The sequence below is a fragment of the Triturus cristatus genome, chromosome 2_2, assembly GCF_964204655.1.
Source record: "Triturus cristatus chromosome 2_2, aTriCri1.1, whole genome shotgun sequence".
Taxonomy (NCBI): domain Eukaryota; kingdom Metazoa; phylum Chordata; class Amphibia; order Caudata; family Salamandridae; genus Triturus; species Triturus cristatus.
In genome coordinates, this window is record NC_140582.1 from 50,572,035 (window position 1) to 50,592,862 (window position 20,828).

At 50.2% G+C, this 20,828-nt stretch overlaps 1 protein-coding gene across 2 annotated transcripts in view; it reads right to left on the reverse strand.

The window, feature by feature from the left end:
* The window catches only part of LOC146861816 (CD5 antigen-like), a 417,568-nt gene that overhangs the window by 342,682 nt on the left and 54,058 nt on the right, over positions 1-20,828 (reverse strand). The window lies entirely within an intron of this gene.

Below are 20,828 nucleotides of genomic sequence, written 5' to 3' on the forward strand. Positions count from 1 at the left end.
GGGCAGCTTGGCTCCGCTGCCCCAGGTCAGTCCGGTCTCACGAGCTCCCCGTCCTCTGGCCACCTGTGATTAGCATCAGGGCTTGACACACCATAAAACCTTTTCATCCTACACGAGCCTCCAGCTAATCTCTTTCACACCTGACTGTTCCTGCTTTATGGCTTGTTTTCCAAACAGGAGATGCTCATGTTTATTGGGGCCTATCGATATCTGATGTGGGATCTGAGCCTTGCTGTGTAAATAATTACGGGCTGGCTTAACTGGAATGTGGGATGGTCATCATGACTCTGCCTTTTCGTTTGAAATGTATACATTTGAATGACCATGCCATAAAACAAGGAATGTATGCCTGAGGCAGGATATTTTGTATTTAAGGAGAAGCCAGTTTCTGTGATTTTTAGCAGTCTCCTGAGAACATACACGCTGTTGTACTTCTAGGATACCTGTGATTGGTCTGCAGCCAATAAACTGATCTTTGACTTCACCCAGAAGACTCTGTGTTTCTGTAGGTCTGAAACAGGAAGAACCCGAAGTCATAGGGTGTGCTCCCCTGCACCGCTGGGCTTAAAATTCCCAGTACTTCAGTTGGCGCCCAACTCGGCGCGATTTCAGCGGTACCGGTCCAAGCCAGAGGTTCGTGAGGAGCTTTGTGTGGAAATTCTGGAGGAAGGCCGCCACTTCATCGACCCCTGCATGTCGACGTGGTCCGAAAGTCTTTTCTGCGAGGTTCTCCGCGTCCCGACGGCTACGAAGGACTGCTGCCCTGATTAATCGCCCTGTTTTGGACCCTTGACGATTTTGGTAGAGCGAAACAATCGAGAGAGTCTTCTGGTGACGCCATCGATCATCGATATTCAGTTAAGTGTAAGTGGAGCGTCTCCCAGTTTGAATTTGGTATCCTTCGGGATCATTTTGATTTGGTTCTTGCAAGTCCCAAAGCCAGAGGACTCGTGTATTCACGAGACTATCGTAATCGATAATCCTTTGAAGTTTGGAACTAGACTAGTGAGCGAAGATGCCTGGTGCTAGTGTATTTGGTAATTGGTTTTGTTTGAGTTGTAGAAGGGATTTCCAGTTAGAGGATTCCTGTCCGGTTCCTCCAATTGGAACTCCAACTTATGAGCTTTATGTAAAACATGGCGTGGGCCCCATTGCATATAATGAAGTATGGATCCGATACACCAGAAAGGACGGTGTTTTAAAATGGCCCCAAAATGGTAGTTTCGATACAGATATCTTAGATAATTTGGAAGTGAAATTGTTTAAAAAGAAAGCCCGGCCGGCGATGTTTGATTCTTTCCGCCTATGGCGAAAGGAAGCCAAACAGAAGGAAATTAAGCTAGCGAAAAGAAATAAGAGAGAAAGAGGTATGTCAGTGATGCAAGCAGCTGTGCAATTTAAAGATAATGAGGAGGAACAAATGAATGAGCAATTGCACAGACAGCGCAAACTAGGGATTGATAAATGTTATCCTGTTTTGTCACCCCTTCTGCAAGATGAGACAAAAGAGAAAGAGAAAGATTCCCTAATGTCCAATTTGTTAAGTTCGCCACCCCCATATGCGCAAAATGCCACAGCACCTCCACAGCTTGTAAATGTGCAGCCTCCAGAAAATATGCCGCAAGCCTTCCCACAGCCGCCAGCTCCTCCTCAGCTGGCTCCTATGCCTGCAGTGCAGCCCTCTCAAGGGCCGCCAGTTTTGCTACCTGTTACCCCCGCGCTTCCTGCGACTTTGTCTAACACGCCAGCGGCTTCCCCTGGCGCTCCTTCTTACACTACCCAGGTACCTGTATCTGAATCCGTTTTTCTTCCCTCTGTCTATCCCCCTGTTTTCGCCTCAACTTCTCCTTCAGCACGACAACGACTAGCTAATGTAGTTACTAGTTTAATGTCGCCTCTCTTTGGGTCAGCTAGTGCGACTCCTGGTTTACAGCGTAAGCAATTGCGTAGTCAGCTGCCTGGTCTCGACGAGAAAGAGGTGTTAGATCATCTGGCGCGTAGGTGGATTGGTTTCCCTTCACTCTATGATGTGGAATCAGTGGTTAACGTTTTTCATCAATGGGATGCCCCAAAACAGAGGTATGTCTTTGATAAGATGTGTGAATTCCTCTATGAGGAATTGGAGGATAATGGTGCAAACCCAAACCCACAGGAATTGTGTCGAGTGCGATTTGATTTTGAAACAGGTATAATTGTGGGCCCCAATGTAGATAAAGCAGTTGCGACTTTACTGTCCCTCAGAAATGGGGATTGTCAGCAATCATTGTTCGAACAGGAATTCCCTGTGGGGAAGAAGGGAAAAGCGCGACAATACCCTATGAGAGAAGTCCCTCCGGTATGGAAAGAAGCCGTTGCGGCTAATGCCGCTCAAGGTATTGCTGCTGCTCCAGCACATTTTCAGCGTGTTTGGGTGCATGTCCCTGGGAAGCGATCTGAGGTGTTAGCGCTTAAGCAGACATTGCCTGACCCCCGTAAAAACCCTACCGGTTATAATAAGGAGTTATCACAAACTGCAGAATCATGTGTAATGAATTTGGCTGACATAGATATGCTGTTTGGGAATGTGGTTCCACAGCCTTTATGGGGATCCATTCGTAATGTAGATCACGCGGCACAATTGGGTAACACATGGGCTAATATCATTGCTGCAGATGCTGGACAAGTTGGTGGCGCGAAGCCTGACCCTTTGGTAGCAGAACTCCCTGGTCGAATCATTACCTACATGAAAACTATAATGCCTGCGATGCGCGTAAATTGGGATAAACTATCCGCATGTAAGCAGAAGAAAGATGAGACAGTGTCTGATTTCTTTACCAGGTTTGAAGAAACGTTTATCGACCACAGTGGTCAGGACATGAGCACTGAAGGTGGCCAACGGTTATTTGTTTTTTTTTTTTGTTTTTTTTTTTGTTGAAAAACCTTTATTGACATTTCAATCATTAACAAGTATGGGCCTACAACCCCCCGGGGCCGGCCACTAAGCAATCAGAGCAATAAGAGCAAATGTAAACACAGGCGGCACCTCGGAGAGCAGGATCTTCATTCCAATATAGTCCGGCCAGTGAGCCACGCAGGTAGGACACCAGGAGAAAAAGGGTTTTCCATTTTATAATGAAACAAGACAGTAGGATCAGGTGCCAAACAATTTCCCAACAGCGATAAGGGGCAAGAATAATAGACGTAAGCAATAAGCAGCAATCTATTGGATCAATGGCGCAGACACGGGAAATTCCGGATGGGGAAGAATATCAAAAACAGTTGCGCCTGCAGGCCCCGGTACCTAACGCCCAGAGAACACCCCGGAAACTGTGGCACACATGAAGAGGCGACGATTCACAACAAAGGAGGTGTACCGCGCTGATCCCAGAAAAGAAGAAACAAGAAGAAGCGGAGAAGAAAAAGGAGGCCATGGAAAAAGAGATAAAGACTAAAGAGTCCCCTCCCCCAACCCCCCACCCTGCACCTCTGCAAATGAGTATGGCCCCCCCCCAGCAGTGTGCCTGTCGCCCTGAAACTAGACCCGAAATATAGAAGAAACAGGGAAAAAGGAGTAAGAAAGAACCCCACCAGACGGGGGGGTGGAGAAAGTATAATAAACTGGAGGAGGGCCTTCAAAACATACCCCCGGCTTCTCCCTCCCGCACGGTGAAGTCTCCCCACAGCAAACAATAAGCAGCACCAAATCGACCATATCAAAAAAAGGGGAATGGGGAGCATTATGCACCAACTATGCTAATAACCATGAGAGTACGCAACCATGAGTCCGCCCGTCTACTAGATGACCACCCCCGAAGGATCAGCCTCATCCTTGACCACTCTTTGCAATTCTGCCCATGCCTACCCCTCGACCCAGCACCATGTCCGATGTTCCAAGGTAAAGGAGTGTCCAAAAATAACCGGGAAGCGACGCACACAGGTGGGGTGGAAATCTCTGAGTACCAACACAGTCCGCATCATGGAGGGACGTCTTTCCCAGTGCTGCCCCAGGATCTGCACTGCACACAAGGTCCAGGAAGGCTGAGTCAGCCAAAGTAGACAAACGTTGCTGGAATTGTCCCTGGGTCGCCGGAGGCCGTGCACGGGACAAGGCCACCACCTTCCACTCAGGTCCAATACCTCCGGAACAGATCAAACCCTCAGTTAGCCGATCACACGGTAGCATACTGTCCGGAGTGTCCGGCTGTGCACTAATCGCAGGGGTGGCCGCAACATTATCCTCCTGTGCGCAGTGTGGGAAGCCCCTGTGTACCTGTGGACCAGCATGCCGCCACTGTCCCAACGCTGATGCCACACCATCGAGCTTACTCCCCAAGACCCCGGCGCCACGAGCCAAGGAGAAATGAAGGGCACCAAGGGCCTCTAGGAGGTCGCCGTACCCCAGCACAGCTCTCTGCGATCGCTCCGCCACACTCCCAAAAGTCATACACTCCCAATCCTGCTGCGACCCAGCGGACAGGATGGTAGGCTGCATAGCAACAAGATGGCCGCCGGGAAGGCCCGACTCGTATTGGGGCCGGGACCCAGGGACAAGCGCCCCGAGGTCCACGTCGCTGAAGACAGGGGTCCGGGGCAGGCACAAATTCCGCCGTTGCGTGGTCACGGGCAACAGTCGTCCCCGCCACGGACCAGCTCCCGCGAAAAGCCGGGAGCAGCCCGCAAGGATCAGGGCGAGCTAGGGGCGGCGTCCGGGCAGCTCACCGTCAAAGGCAGGGGCAAGCACCGAAGAATCTGAGAATTGCACCCCCGGGCATGTCCTCGGTCCGCTACGCTTAGCAGTGGGAGCGACTACGGCAAAATGCAGGCCGAGGGCAGCACCGCTCCGGTGGACCGACTCCACCCAGTCACCACAGGCCGCTGTTGTTAAACTGCCACCCGGCCAAGGCGTCCACTCGAGGTCCCGGCTCCGGGGCTGCACGGGCCGCAAAGTTCAACCGCAGATTTCTCCGGCGGTACGGCAGCCAGAAACCTCGGAGTCACACAATCGGTTGCCACTCTCATTCACAAACACGATCTCATAGCGCAGACTGAGGATCTCGTGCAGGATATCCGTGCGGGATGCGGAGGTTCACGGAGCCGGGAATCTACGCTGCCGTCCCGGTCGCCATCTTGGCTCCTCCCCGCCAACGGTTATTTGTTGATAAATTTGTGCAGAATCTACTTCCCGAGTTGTGTAAAAAATTAAAAGACTCAGAAAGTTCCTGGGCTGTTTCCTCTTCAGCGCAAATACTGGCTACTGCACAGTATTATGAAAATAGAAGGATATGAGAAGGATAGAACAGATAAGAAAACGAAAGGACTGAAAACAAAGGTCCTCTTGCAGCAGGCCTATCCACCACGTGGAGGACAGAATAACTATAGGCAAACCCAAGGTATCTATCAGCAGCCCCAACAGTTTCAGAATAATCAGCAAATGAATGGGTATTATCAACCACGAATCCCTGTAGGTCCCAACCAATGTTCATATTGCAAAGAGGAAGGTCATTTTAAATATAGTTGCCCTAAATTAATGCAGCGTAACAGTAATGCGTATGGCGCAAGAGGTAGAGGTGGTCAGCAAGCTCCTAGAGGCAGAGGGCGTGGAAATGCTCCCCAGAACGCGCGTCCTCTTCCGCCTCAAAATACCATAAATAGCTTTGATCAGCAAGCCAATGCATCTGGTAATACAGCTCAGTACTACAATAATGATTATTATGCAGAAGATGACAATGTAGAAGATAATGATTACTAGGACAGCCATAGACAGAGAGGGGGAGTTGTTTCAGTGCCAGTGGATCAGAGCGGACCTTATGTTAAAGTAACTACAGCAAATGTAACGGAGCCCTTTCTGCTGGATACTGGTGCTGCAAAGAGTTCAATCATGCATTCAAAACTCCCTGGCGCGCCTTTGTCTGGCGAAATGAATGTCTCAGTAGGTTTTTCTGGCGCCCCAGTTAGGAACCCGATTTCTAGTCCTATGTCACTTTCTGTTGGACCTTGTGAGCTAAAAGCACCCCTCATCCTAACAACAGGTTGTGGTGAAAATTTGCTAGGCTTAGATTTGCTAAAAAGATTGCATGCAACGCTACATTGTTCTCCCTCAGGAGTACAACTTACATTAGGCAAGAAAGTGATTTCCCCGATGTATTTGTCTAAGAATGCAATGCCACCTGAATTATCGTCCCTTCCGGATGTCCTTTGGGCTACTGGTCCCAATGATGTGGGTCTCCTGGAAATACCGCCATATGTGGTCACTTTAAAAGCCAATGTCAGATTGCCACGTATTCCCCAGTACAAGATCTCCAATGAAGGTCAGAAAGCATTGTTAGCAATTGTCAGTGATTTGATTAAAAAGGGTGTAATTGAAGAGACAAGAGGCAAAGTTTGCAATAGTCCTGTTTTACCTGTTTTAAAACGAACGGACCCTTCACAGCCACCTGTTTACAGATTTGTGATTGATCTTAGAAAGGTTAATAAGATTGTTGTGCCACAGTTTCCAGTTGTCCCTGATATAACTGCCTTGTTAACCATGATACCAGCCTCCGCTGCATGGTTCTCAGTGGTCGATTTAAAGAATGCTTTCTTTAGCATCCCAATTGCAGAGGAGAGCAGAGACATTTTTGGCTTTAGTTTAGGAGGCCGCAGCTTCCGCTTTAAACGCGCTCCCCAGGGCTATTGTGAGAGTCCATCAATATACAGTCAGGCTTTAAAAGCGCAGCTTGATGCACTTGTTTTACCAAGTGGCGCTATCCTCATTCAGTACGCCGACGATTTACTAATCGCCGCGGATACTGAAAAGATTTGCAAAAACGCTACCTTGTCATTGTTGCGTCATTTGTCTGCCTTTCATCACAAAGTGTCTCTCTCAAAGCTGCAATATTGTCGACAAGAAGTGACCTACTTAGGTCATCTCTTATCGAAGGAGGGAAGGAAACTGACCCCAGAAAGAATTCAAGCCATTACACAGTTGAGTGTGCCAAGAACACAGAGAGAAGTGCGTGCTTTCTTGGGCATTACTTCATACTGTAGGCATTGGATTCCTAATCTTTCCTTGTTGGCAAAACTTTTGTTAGCATTAACATGCAAAGACACACCGAATCCTATCCCATGGTCTGAAGAGTGTCAGAAAAGTTTTGTGGAATTGCGTAATGCATTATGTTCAGCTCCTGTGTTGGGTACCCCTGACTACAGCAAGCCTTTTACATTGTATGTTCATGAGAAAGATGGTTGCGCATTATCAGTGTTAACACAGCCTTTTGGTGACAGACCGCGTCCATGCGCATATTTTTCGTCAACCTTGGACACGGTAGCGAGGGCATTGCCAAGTTGTCTGAGAGCCACAGCCACTGCAGCTATGTCTATTCGACAGTCTGCTGGCCTAGTAATGGATAATACATTGATTGTTATGGTTCCACATGCTGTGGACACATTGTTAAACAGGACCAAGACACAGCACTTAACTAGTGCGCGATTATCTGGTTATGAGCTGACACTGTTAGCAAACCATATACACATAAAGAGATGCAACACGTTGAATCCAGCTACACTATTGCCAATTCCAGCAGACCTAGATGAGATTGAGCAACATGATTGTCTGTTCAGAACAGAAGAAGAAACAAAAGGGAGAGTAGATCTTAAAGATACTCCCCTGACTGAGTGTGATGGTACTTTATGGGTGGATGGTTCGTGTTTCAAGCTTCCAAATGGTGATATGACTGCTGCATATGCTATCACGACTTTGCACACGATTGTGGAAACTGCGCGTGTGCCACAAAATTCGGCTCAAGCAGCAGAATTTTTTTTTTTTTTTTTTTTTTTTTTTTTTTTTTGAAAACCTTTATTTCAAAATTCAGGACACAGCTATTCAGCCGACAGCCCGGAGGTTCGGCAGCATTGAGAGTTGGATACAGTGATGTGTCCCCAATACAGTTCAAAGAGTAATGCAAAGGTCCAATTTTTAGTAAATACAGAAAAAACTCACAACAAACCCCAGCAAGGCAAGGACATTGAAAGCCCATGGCGAAAGCCCCCAGGGGAGGCCGGACCCCACTCATCTACTAGTTACAAGACTGTGTACGGAGGAAGAAGGGGGACAGCAGAGGCCCAAAACGGTTCCCAGAACCCAACTGCGCTGGAAAGTAGGTCAGGGGGAAAGCTGTTCCGCGGGAGGTTCCAGATCCGGGGCAAGACATATTCCCCCCCTGTATTGGTTCCACCGCCCCCAGATGGCATGCCACTTCCGGGGGCGACCTCTAGAGCAGTAGACCGTCTTCTCCCTAAACATGCTCCAGTCCATGTTCTCCTTCCACGCGGTCAGGGTAGGGGGTCCCGAGGAGCCCCACAATCGCGCGATGTCCCTTTTAGCAACCATGTTACCCAGAGTCACCCATTGGGTCTGCGCCTCATCGAGGTCAGTGGGCCCCCAGACGTTCAGGAGGCAACACCGCGCCTCCGGCTGTAGCGCAGTGCCCGTCACCTCCCCCATAACTGCATGGACTCTCCTCCAGAACTCCACAATGACACAACATTCCCAGATGATGTGCAGGAAAGTACCCACCATACCACATCCCCTTCTGCACAGGCCGTCCTCCGAGAATCCCATGTGGACCAGCCGTGGCCCCGTCACATACACCCGGTGCAGTATTTTAAGCTGCACCAGCCTCAGACGCGACGGGATCGCAACCTCCTTAGGAGAAGAAACCGCTGACTGCCAGTCCTCATTATCCAATTCAAGGCCATCCCTAGTCCACTGTTCTCTCAGCCCCAAAAGCATATCTGCCCGGACATTAATCAACTTCTTATATATGAGCGAGATCGTGCTCTCGGGCATGTGACCATCAAGGACTCGGTCCTCAAGGGGAGAGGACTCCGGCACCTTCTCACCCTCCACGAGGACTGATCGGAGGGCGTGACGCAGCTGTATATACCTGAAGTACTCTGAGGGCCCTAGCTCATACTCAGTCTGCAACTCCTCGAAGGACTTCACCCTCCCCTTATGCAGCACATCTCCCACCTTGGATATACCTATCAGGTCCCACTTATCAAAGCCCTTCGTATGCCAGAGTCTTCCCAATCTTTCCGATTCAAACAATGGGGTAGCGAGGGTGAGCGTATCCTTCCAGCCCAACGAGTCAGTCGCCATCTTCCATACACGCACCGCCACACCTGTGGGCCCCGTGAGGGACGAGTCTAAGGACCGCGAATACAACGCCCTGTAGTAGTTGCCGCCACGCAGCAGCCACCTATCCATGGCATACCCAGGGCTGAGGACAGGGCCATAAAACCCATGGTTGATCGCGCTCAGCTGCGTGGCCCAATAGTACCGTCGGATGTCTGGGAGCGCAATGCCCCCATCGTACCATGGGAGCGTCAACTTTGAAATAGCTATTCGCGGCCGCCCATCCCACAGCAACGTCCGTTGGAGGCCTTCGACCTCCCGAAAGTAGTTGGCCGGTACCCAGTCCAAGGTGTTCTGGAGGGCGTAGAGGAAGCGGGGAAGAGACATCATTTTGAACAGGGCCGCACGCCCAACCAGGGAGAGCGGCAGCCTCCGCCAACCTTCAACATCTCGCCTCAAGCGTGCCAAGGGGGGGAGCAGATTCCTCTCATAGCGCCCAGCAGGATACATGGATATAAAAATCCCCAAATACACGAAGCCCTGCTGGGCGACCTGTATCGAACATGTTCTAGGGATCGGTGGGACCTCGCCACTAAGAACGTACAAGTACGATTTGCCCCAATTAATCACAAGCCCCGAGTTCCTACCGAACGATGCGAGTACGTCACAGACCACTATAAGTGACTTCTTAGGTGAGGCAAGATACAGCAGGATATCATCGGCATAAAGCGAAATACGGTCCTCGTGATCAGGCGACCACCGAAGGCCCCGTATATCCGGGTGCCAACGTATCCACGCAGCCAACGGTTCAAGGGCGAGGGCGAACAACAGAGGCGACAGGGGGCAACCCTGCCGAGTACCCCTACCAAGCTGAAACGGAGTAGATGCCCGACCATTCACCACAACATTCGCTAGTGGCCCCTCGTACCGCAACCGAACCCAACTCACAAAACCGCGACCGAAACCAAACTTGGCCAGCACGGCCCATAAGTATGCCCACTCCACCGTGTCAAAGGCCATCGTGGCATCAAGAGACGCCACAATAGCCGGTTCACGCAGCGTGCCCGCCCTGGCGATGACGCCATGAAGACGCCTAAGGTTTAATGCTGTGTTTCGGTGCGGGATGAAGCCAGATTGATCCGGGTGGACCAAATCGCCAAGTACCCTGATCAAACGGGTAGCCAGGAGTTTGGCCAGAATTTTCGGCTCAGCGTTGAGGAGTGAAATGGGCCGGTAGGAGGCGCACCTATCTCGGGGTTTACCCTCTTTATGTATGACCACGATCGACGCCAGCCGCTGATCCAACGGAAGGATCCCATCCCCCCACGCCTCCAAAAACATGGCGCGCAGGTGAGGGGCGACCCTATCCGGGAACAGTTTGTACAGGTCGATCGGCAGTCCATTCGGTCCAGAGGCCTTACCCGAGTTTAAAGCGCGAATCGCCCCCGCCACCTCGTCAACCGTTATGTCACCATCCAAATCGTCCCTATCTATGTCAGAGAGGCAGGGCAACTCGATATCACGGAGGAGATCAGACGAGTCCTCGAGCGGCCTGTCCGACACCGAGGAATAAACCCTACGAAAATACTCCGCGAAACACTTCACAATCCCCTCAGGTTCCACAATCGCCTCTCCCCACTCTCCCGTCAACTCTGGCACCACTCTATTGACCCGTTCTTTCCTGTCCAACCACGCCAGGAGTTTCCCTGCCTTATCACCAACGTCATACAGGCGGCCCTGTTGTTCCCTACTGAGGGTCTTAGCGGCGTTCGTCACCAGGTCCCTATACTCCGCCTGCTTCAAGCAAAGGTCATGCAGTGAGGACTCTGTAACCTCCTCCTCCATAGCCCCCTCAAGGGCCGCGATCTCCTCCTCCACTTGCCGCACCTCGCCATCCCTCCGATTCTTGGCAGCCACCACCAGGGAGAGGGCTTCCCTCCGAAGGACGGTCTTAAAAGCTTCCCACAGCGACACCGCCGAGTCCACGGTTCCCAGATTGTCCTTAAAGTAATTATCTACCTTCTTTACCAGGGCGCTGCGCATCTTGGGGTCTCGGAAATACCATGGGTTGATGGGGGCCACCCTCCCTCCTCCCTCCCGACCTAGATCCAGCCGGATCCACACTGGCGAATGGTCAGAGATACCGCGTGCCATGTGCCTCGCCTCGGATATCAACGAGGCATGCGCGGCCAGAGTGAGCAGGTAATCTATCCTGGAGAGGCTACCATGCGCCCCGGAGTGAAACGTGTATTGGCTCTGTGTGGGGTGCCGGAGCCTCCAGCAGTCTATCAGACCAAACGTATCAAGGAAGTCTGGAAGCCATTTCTGAGCCCCCCCTGTGTCCCTGGGCGGGTATCTATCCAACAGTCCGGAGCCCACAGCGTTGAAATCCCCTCCCACTACCAGCATTCCCCCCGGGAGAGTCAGCAAAGCCCTGCCCAGTTCAGCAAATGTGGAGGCCTGCAGGGCCGGCGGGACATAAACCGAAACCAAAACCAAAGTCCTTCCTTCCCACCACCCCGCCACCGCCACGAACCTCCCCCTGTCGTCAACAATGGTGGAGTCCACCTCAAAAGGCAACGATGCTCTAACGAGGATGCCCACACCCCTGGACCCAGAAGAGAATCCCGAGTGTGCAATGAATTTATACCCCTTCCTATTCAGGGCATAGCACGTATTACCTATGAGATGCGTTTCCTGCAGCAGGACAACATCTGGCATTGAGCGTTTCAAAAATTGCAAAACAATCCCCCTCTTGATGCGATCCCCCAAACCATTAACATTCCAGCTTATAACACTTAAGCCTCTACCCCCCATCCTCAAACGGAAAGAGACCCACCCCACACCCGAGGAGCCACCATGGAACCGCCCTGAGGATAATCATCATGCCTTGCAAAAATAAACCCCCCAACAACAAACTCAAAATCCCAAAAACTCCCCCCACCCTGCACCCCTGCTGCAGCTTACAAAGCCCCCCCAACTTGCAGTGTGCCTGTCGCCCTACAAAAACAAAAAATCTACAAAAAGTACCCTAAGGGAGGAAAAGAGCACCCCTCGCCCTCCCGCAACCCTCCACAGTTACTGCACTCTGTTCAAATCTTCAAGGATGGTCAAATCAAGTCAGGCCGGCTCTGGGATATCAGCCCTGTCCATCCCGGCCACTGTCTCCATGCTCGGCTGTGTCGTCCCCCGTCCGTCGCCGGGGCAAAGCGTCCAGCCATTCGTCGGCCATAACAGGAGAGTCAAAAAAGAATGTCCGATCTTCATGCACCACCCGTAGTCTGGCAGGGAAAAGCATGGCATACTTCAGATCCAGTTCCCGAAGTCTCCGCTTCACCCCCAGGAAGCTCTGTCTCTGTCTCTGCACCTGCTGGGTGAAATCCGGATAAAAATTCACCGACGCATTCTGGAAGGGGACTGGGCCCGTCACCCTCGAAGCTTGCAGGATAGCGTCCCGATCTCGAAAATGAAAGAGCCGGGCGACAATCGGCCGCGGCGGGGCACCCGCCTTGGGCCGCCCGCCCGGCACCCTATGGGCCCTTTCCACCGCAAAGAACTTTCCAAGGCCCTTAGGCTTCAAATGATTGAGGACCAAATCCTCCACCAGCAGGTCCGCCGAAGCCTCATCCGAGGACTCCGGGACCCCGATGACGCGCACGTTGTTGCGCCTGGCCCGGCTCTCGAAGTCCTCCAGCCGGCGGGCGGCTAGGTCACTCTCGGCCCTCAACTTCCGAACCTCGGTCTGCAGATCCGCTACATCATCAGTGAGACCCGTGGTCTTGTGGTCCAGGTTCTTAACGCGTTCGTTCGTCTTGCCCAGGTCCGAGCGGATCAGATTGACATCCACCAGGATGGCATCCACCTTATGCGCCAGGGCCTCGAACTGTCTCCCCATCGAGGACTGCATCCCGTCGAGCGCGCCCATGACATCCTGTAGGGAGAGCTCCGGTGTCCCAGGCGAGTCCTCCTTCTGGGCATCCGGCGCCTGGCTCGATCCACTCGGCGATGCTTTCAGGAGGGCGTAGCGGTCCATACTGTTGACTTGGGAATACGTTCCCCGCCTGGTGGACTTAGTCTTCAGCCGATCCCCTTCTGCTTTGCCCGACATAATGGACTCCAGACAGTCCAATGCAGTTAAGACTGTTCCCTCTCAGAGAGAGGAATAAGGAGTGAGCAGGCCCGCCGTGTGCTGCCAGAGTAGCCCGCCGAGCGTCCTTGGGGTAATAAAGCCACCCAGAGCTCTACAGTGTCCGGGCAGACAAAGGGAACGAAACCGAAAGTGAAAGAGCGAGGACCTCCGTCCGACAGTTCACACCTCGCCAGGCCGTTGTTGATCAACTAGGAGTCGGGCATCCTGCCAACTCTAGCCCCTGGCATCCCCGGGAGTTAGGCCGCAATCTTCCGCCAGTCGTAAGTCCGGTTCCCGATGGGCGATCCGACCGTGGGTAGCATCAATCGCCTCCCTGACAACTCAGCAACACGGTGCCATGCATACCATCAGGATTAGAGACAGGATAGTCGACGGAGGGCGCGAGGGTCTCGGGAGCTCTAAGCTCACGCGGCCATCTTGGTCAAGCGCTAGGCTCCTCTCCTCAAGCAGCAGAATTGATTGCCCTTACGAGAGCATGCGTGTTGTCTGAAGGAATGAAAGTGAACATATATACGGATAGCCAGTACGCCTTTGGCGTGGCTCATAGTTTTGGGCGATTGTGGAAAGAACGTGGGTTCCTGACTTCGCATGGAGCTAAGATTCAGAATGGCAAGTTGGTGAATGATCTTCTTGAGTTACTGACCCTACCGTTGCAAGTTGCGATTATGAAATGCAGTGCGCACAAGAACATCACTGATGATGTTGGTCGTGGTAATGCGTTTGCTGATGAAACCGCGAAAGAAACAGCAAAAGATGTAAAGACTCGAATGTATGTTGCAGGCCCTGCAAGATGGGTTGGTGATGTTGGAATGTGTGAAAACACAATAGAAAGTGTGAAGTCCCTTCAAGCTGAAGCCACAGAGAAAGAGTTGAGCAAGTGGAGAGAAAGTACGGGTAAGTTGGATGAGAATGGTTGTTGGATTGATCTGTCAGAACATAGGCGATGGTTGTTACCTGATGCATATGTGCTTCCAGTGGTTACTATGGCACATGGAATGGCACATATCAGTATGAAAGGAATCTGTAAATTGTTGGCTCCAGTATGGCAGAATGCTGGAATTCCCAAGTGTGCAGAGAATGTGGTCAAGAATTGTATGGTATGCTTGAAGTACAACCCTGGTAGGGGAACCCCAATTCCAGCTGGTCATTTTGCGCCTCCATCATATCCATTTGAAGTTTTGCAGTTAGATTTTATCCACATGGAAAGATGCAACAACCTGAAATATGTATTGGTGGTTGTTTGCGCTTTCTCAAAATGGATAGAGGCCTATCCCCTAAAAGACAACACTGCTCTATCCACAGCCAAAGCCCTTGTGAAGGAATTTTTCCCTAGGTTTGGAATGCCGAGAATGGTGTGGAGTGATAATGGGAGTGAGTTTGTGGGTCAAGTGATGAAGAATGTGTGTGAGGGAGTAGGGATAAAGCAGAAGTTCCACGCTGCAAATCACCCCCAATCAGCTGGATTAGTAGAGCGCTACAATGGCGCTCTAAAACTCAAACTGGCCAAAATCCAGGCGAGCTCAGGTCTTAAATGGCCTGACGCTCTGCCTCTAGCACTCCTGTCCACCAGAATGACCGTACACTCACGAGTGGGACTTAGCCCATATGAGATTATTTTTGGCCGCCCGGCTAATGTATGGGGTGTACCAAGACCGACGAAATTCAGTGAAATCGAACATCCAGTACTGCTTGATTACTTGTATGAATTGACGGCTAAATTGCGTGTTTTACACCAACAGGTGCACGATACTCTTCCCCAGGCCTCTGAGGCTCCAGGACACCCTATCGACCCTGGCATGTGGGTTCTGGTAAAAAATTTCCAGCGCAATAGCAACGATGAGCCTCGTTGGATCGGCCCTCATCTTGTACTTCTGTCTACAAGATCAGCTGTTCGAGTAAAGGGGAAGAAGAACTGGATCCACGGCGCCCACGTTAAAAGGATCCCTTTGCCTCTGCCGTATGACCAGTGGGTCCAGGAGGGTATCGCAGACTCTGAAACAGACACTGTACCTCGTTTTGTGCCGTTCAGTGATGCACGCATAATAGGCACAACTTCAGCACAACAGAGTGACGATATTTTGCAAGAAGCTGTGCCACCGTCAATTCGATTGGACACCACAGAGCCTGAACTCTTGTTTCAAGATCAGACAGTACCTGGCCGTTTTCATTATAATCTAAGACCAAGGCCTATGGACAAATAAATATTCTTTTTCCTTACCCTTTTGTTTTTGACACCACAGCTCTCCCATCTGGAGGACTTTCTTGATTTTTGTTTTTCGAACCACCATCCGGGTTCAGCCGCAGGGTCGCGGTGCCAAGACTTTGGGGTACAGGCCGAAGACGTTAGGTCAACGGTTCTGGTTGGTCTAGGGCGTTCCCTGGACTGACAGGCGTACTCCTTAGCAGAAGATACTCACCCGCCGCAAGCGGCACGATTAGAGGATGGAGTTTTTCAAGATGGAGAGACCCGCTGAGGAAATGAACTTTAAAGCAAAAATATGTAAAATAACGAAGAGCAAACGTTTTGTATTTTTATGTCTGTTTATATTGTGTAGTATGGTAGTGTTTACTGTAGGATTTGTATTCTTCTCCTCTCAAGAGCCCATTGCACCCACTGTACAGCCTATACCTCCTCCTACTGTCTCCTCACACTCTTTTCACCCTCTGCCTAAACACGAACAAGCTAGACGGTCTGAGTTTGTAAACAACTCGTTTATTCAGCTCCTGCACCAGCACCAACTAGTCATGAATACAACCAATTGTTGGGTGTGTGGTTTAATGCCACATACCATTAATAAGGGTATTCCTTATCTAGTGCTGCCGTTTAGTTACAATGGATCGTCATGGGCATTCCAGACCATGTTTCTCTTTGCTCTAGATGCGTACTCCCCGCGACAACCGCGTTCCATCAGACCTAGCACCAATAACAAAGCTTTAACCCCTTCCATGCTCATGACGGAACGGTTCCGTCATGAGCCACGGTTGAGCTGTGCTCATGACGGAACCGTTCCGTCATGGTCCCGCCCGCGCTCGAACCCTTCAGCACCGCGGCGGAATTCGCCCAGCGCTGAAGGGGTTAATGAAAGGAGTTGCCGATATGAGCAGAGATATCGATGCATACTCATCTATTCCCAAAGAAGAGTTGAGAGCTTATGTAGGGTGGAACGCGACGGGGTATAGTATTAGTCTGGGTGAAAGACAGCGAAAAATCTCATCCCCAATCTGGGTCGTACCCCACATAGGTCGGTTCTGTTTACAAGGTAATGGTCAGAATCCTAGAGCTCAACTAGGAAGAAGTGACTGTACTGAAACGTACACTTTTCCGTCACAGTTTTCCCCTGCGTTTTTGGCTGCCAAGGGTACATATTTTATCTGCAATGACCGAGCATATACATGGTTGCCCCCTGACTTCTCGGGCACATGTTATATTGCAAATCTGCTACCGCCAACATTTACTGCCGCCTCTGACTATCACAAGACCAGAGTTGTGAAAGGCGTGATTAGTAAGGAGGATACTGCCGGTCAGGAAGCGGGAGACTTCTTTTTGGGTTTCCTGCCATTTTGGGGACCTATGGTCAATAGTAGGAACCTGAGACAACTGACTCGTGTGGTTTAATCCACTGTTAATGTAACGGCTGGTGGCCTTGGTAATTTGACAGCTGAGCTCCAAGCGGATCGCCTCATGACTTTGCAGAACCGCATGGTTCTAGACGTTATACTTGCAGACTGAGGTGGGGTATGTAAGGTTATCCAATCTAGTTGTTGCATTTTCATACCAGACAACGCTCCAACAGTTTATCAAGCCATCTCCAAACTACATAAAATATCTGAGTCCATGCACGTGGATGAAGGAGATTGGTCACTGGTGGGGTGGTTCTGGGAACTGATATCTGCCTGGGGTTGGAAAGTTCTGATGGTCATTGGAATGATCTTAGCCATCCTTTTCCTGTTCTGTCTGTGCATACAGTGTGCTCCTGCGATATGTGGCCTCTGTGCTACATTATGTGTAAGGAAACCTGTATCGAGGGACGAGCTAAGTAATAGAATGATGCTACAGCAACATCTCCATGACTTCGTGAATATTGACCTAGACTCGGATTGAAATGAGTATAGTTATTGCCTATGTAAGGGCAAAAGGAGGGTCTGTCGTACTTTGCAATTTGGGACCGCGTAGGAGGCAGGGCCCTACCCCTGTCTATCCCGGTATTAGCGAACCGCGAATGGTCAATGCGGTATGTACAAGTGCTTTGTATAACGTTTTAGCTATGAATGCACTGTGTATACGTTATTATACATCACTACGTGGGTTCCATCTTAGAGCGGTGGCCATCTTATGGTTGCCCTCACATAGGCTACATATCATGAAGCAAATACGGGCCTTTTAGAGCACATGTGCCTTCCTTTGACTTTTCTGAGACCTGGGCAGCTTGGCTCCGCTGCCCCAGGTCAGTCCGGTCTCACGAGCTCCCCGTCCTCTGGCCACCTGTGATTAGCATCAGTGCTTGACACACCATAAAACCTTTTCATCCTACACGAGCCTCCCGCTAATCTCTTTCACACCTGACTGTTCCTGCTTTATGGCTTGTTTTCCAAACAGGAGATGCTCATGTTTATTGGGGCCTATCGATATCTGATGTGGGATCTGAGCCTTGCTGGGTAAATAATTACGGGCTGGCTTAACTGGAATGTGGGATGGTCATCATGACTCTGCCTTTTCGTTTGAAATGTATACATTTGAATGACCATGCCATAAAACAAGGCCCTCATCTCGTACTTCTGTCTACAAGATCAGCTGTTCGAGTAAAGGGGAAGAAGAACTGGATCCACGGCGCCCACGTTAAAAGGATCCCTTTGCCTCTGCCGTATGACCAGTGGGTCCAGGAGGGTATCGCAGACTCTGAAACAGACACTGTACCTCGTTTTGTGCCGTTCAGTGATGCACGCATAATAGGCACAACTTCAGCACAACAGAGTGACGATATTTTGCAAGAAGCTGTGCCACCGTCAATTCGATTGGACACCACAGAGCCTGAACTCTTGTTTCAAGATCAGACAGTACCTGGCCGTTTTCATTATAATCTAAGACCAAGGCCTATGGACAAATAAATATTCTTTTTCCTTACCCTTTTGTTTTTGACACCATAGCTCTCCCATCTGAAGGACTTTCTTGATTTTTGTTTTTCGAACCACCATCCGGGTTCAGCCGCAGGGTCGCGGTGCCAAGACTTTGGGGTACAGGCCGAAGACGTTAGGTCAACGGTTCTGGTTGGTCTAGGGCGTTCCCTGGACTGACAGGCGTACTCCTTAGCAGAAGATACTCACCCGCCGCAAGCGGCACGATTAGAGGATGGAGTTTTTCAAGATGGAGAGACCCGCTGAGGAAATGAACTTTAAAGCAAAAATATGTAAAATAACGAAGAGCAAACGTTTTGTATTTTTATGTCCGTTTATATTATGTAGTATGGTAGTGTTTACTGTAGGATTTGTATTCTTCTCCTCTCAAGAGCCCATTTCACCCACTGTACAGCCTATACCTCCTCCTACTGTCTCCTCACACTCTTTTCACCCTCTGCCTGAACACGAACAAGCTAGACGGTCTGAGTTTGTAAACAACTCGTTTATTCAGCTCCTGCACCAGCACCAACTAGTCATGAATACAACCAATTGTTGGGTGTGTGGTTTAATGCCACATACCATTAATAAGGGTATTCCTTATCTAGTGCTGCCGTTTAGTTACAATGGATCGTCATGGGCATTCCAGACCATGTTTCTCTTTGCTCTAGATGCGTACTCCCCGCGACAACCGCGTTCCATCAGACCTAGCACCAATAACAAAGCTTTAATGAAAGGAGTTGCCGATATGAGCAGAGATATCGATGCATACTCATCTATTCCCAAAGAAGAGTTGAGAGCTTATGTAGGGTGGAACGCGACGGGGTATAGTATTAGTCTGGGTGAAAGACAGCGAAAAATCTCATCCCCAATCTGGGTCGTACCCCACATAGGTCGGTTCTGTTTACAAGGTAATGGTCAGAATCCTAGAGCTCAACTAGGAAGAAGTGACTGTACTGAAACGTACACTTTTCCGTCACAGTTTTCCCCTGCGTTTTTGGCTGCCAAGGGTACATATTTTATCTGCAATGACCGAGTATATACATGGTTGCCCCCTGACTTCTCGGGCACATGTTATATTGCAAATCTGCTACCGCCAACATTTACTGCCGCCTCTGACTATCACAAGACCAGAGTTGTGAGAGGCGTGATTAGTAAGGAGGATACTGCCGGTCAGGAAGCGGGAGACTTCTTTTTGGGTTTCCTGCCATTTTGGGGACCTATGGTCAATAGTAGGAACCTCAGACAACTGACTCGTGTGGTTTAATCCACTGTTAATGTAACGGCTGGTGCCCTTGGTAATTTGACAGCTGAGCTCCAAGCGGATCGCCTCATGACTTTGCAGAACCGCATGGTTCTAGACGTTATACTTGCAGACCGAGGTGGGGTATGTAAGGTTATCCAATCTAGTTGTTGCATTTTCATACCAGGCAACGCTCCAACAGTTTATCAAGCCATCTCCAAACTACATAAAATATCTGAGTCCATGCACGTGGATGAAGGAGATTGGTCACTGGTGGGGTGGTTCTGGGAACTGATATCTGCCTGGGGTTGGAAAGTTCTGATGGTCATTGGAATGATCTTAGCCATCCTTTTCCTGTTCTGTCTGTGCATACAGTGTGCTCCTGCGATATGTGGCCTCTGTGCTACATTATGTGTAAGGAAACCTGTATCGAGGGAAGAGCTAAGTAATAGAATGATGCTACAGCAACATCTCCATGACTTCGTGAATATTGACCTAGACTCGGATTGAAATGAGTATAGTTATTGCCTATGTAAGGGCAAAAGGAGGGTCTGTCGTACTTTGCAATTTGGGACCGCGTAGGAGGCAGGGCCCTACCCCTGTCTATCCCGGTATTAGCGAACCGCGAATGGTCAATGCGGTATGTACAAGTGCTTTGTATAACGTTTTAGCTATGAATGCACTGTGTATACGTTATTATACATCACTACGTGGGTTCCATCTTAGAGCGGTGGCCATCTTATGGTTGCCCTCACATAGGCTACATATCATGAAGCAAATACGGGCCTTTTAGAGCACATGTGCCTTCCTTTGACTTTTCTGAGACCTGGGCAGCTTGGCTCCGCTGCCCCAGGTCAGTCCGGTCTCACGAGCTCCCCGTCCTCTGGCCACCTGTGATTAGCATCAGGGCTTGACACACCATAAAACCTTTTCATCCTACACGAGCCTCCAGCTAATCTCTTTCACACCTGACTGTTCCTGCTTTATGGCTTGTTTTCCAAACAGGAGATGCTCATGTTTATTGGGGCCTATCGATATCTGATGTGGGATCTGAGCCTTGCTGGGTAAATAATTACGGGCTGGCTTAACTGGAATGTGGGATGGTCATCATGACTCTGCCTTTTCGTTTGAAATGTATACATTTGAATGACCATGCCATAAAACAAGGCCCTCATCTCGTACTTCTGTCTACAAGATCAGCTGTTCGAGTAAAGGGGATGAAGAACTGG